This window comes from Stegodyphus dumicola, chromosome X2 (assembly GCF_044657685.1).
Source record: "Stegodyphus dumicola isolate Sdum_Otavi_A_Nest chromosome X2, ASM4465768v1".
NCBI classification, from domain to species: Eukaryota; Metazoa; Arthropoda; class Arachnida; order Araneae; family Eresidae; genus Stegodyphus; species Stegodyphus dumicola.
The window spans coordinates 104,031,972-104,032,945 of record NC_140781.1 but is presented as its reverse complement, the minus strand read 5'-3'; positions in this window follow the sequence as shown (position 1 = coordinate 104,032,945).

Below are 974 nucleotides of genomic sequence, written 5' to 3'. Positions count from 1 at the left end.
TATTTTTTGTCTATTTTTGATTTAATAACGGTAAACGTACAATTGCATAAAAAAGTCATAGTCAAATGATAAATTGTAAAGAATTTCATTAGATTCTAAAGAATAGCTGATAATATAATAAATGAAAACACTTAAAAGGCTTCAAAGAAATTATTCAGTATGCACAACACTGACTTCGACCACTTTGACAAAAAATTTTTAGATAGTGTTAGAAAATGTATATGATCTTATTTGTGAGAGCAGATTCTGAGTTCAAATTGTATCTCTGAAATTTTTCCACGTATTCAAGTTAGAGGTAGTTTATAACCAGTTCTATTTCTCCATCTCGAAATTTCAGATAATAGGCATTAATAGCTTAAAAAATATTTATTAAAAAAATGTATGAAATATTACTGGAACTGTAAACCTAGAGCTCTAGCTTTAACAAACCTGACATCTTAAATCAAATATAATATAGTGGTAGGAAGGAATTTTCAAAAGCTGTTTTTAACAGACTTTTGATTCAGTGGTTTTCTTAGAAAGGGGAAGGAAGGAAAAACTTGATTAATGGAAAGAGCACATTAAATAAATGCTCACTTATTTTATAGGTCAAGTTACACTATGATTTGAGGGATTTCAATTGAAAGCATTCTTTATTGAAGAATCTCCAAGATAGAACTAGGTTAGAATCAAATTTTACAAATTTTGAGGTATTAAAAATCAGAAGAAAATGTGAACACAAGTTTAATATACAGAGTATCCCAAAATAAAGTTGCCATATGCCAGCTTAAGTGACCAAAGATAAGTAAAAAATTTCCATGAACCTATAATGTGAGACACCTAGTTTGCTAGTTATGAGACACAGAACGTGACAAGTGCATGTAAGAATAATTGCTTGTTATGTATGATGTGTTGGAGATATATTGGACAATATTTATATATATATATATATATATATATATATATATATATATATATATGCTGAAATTCATGAA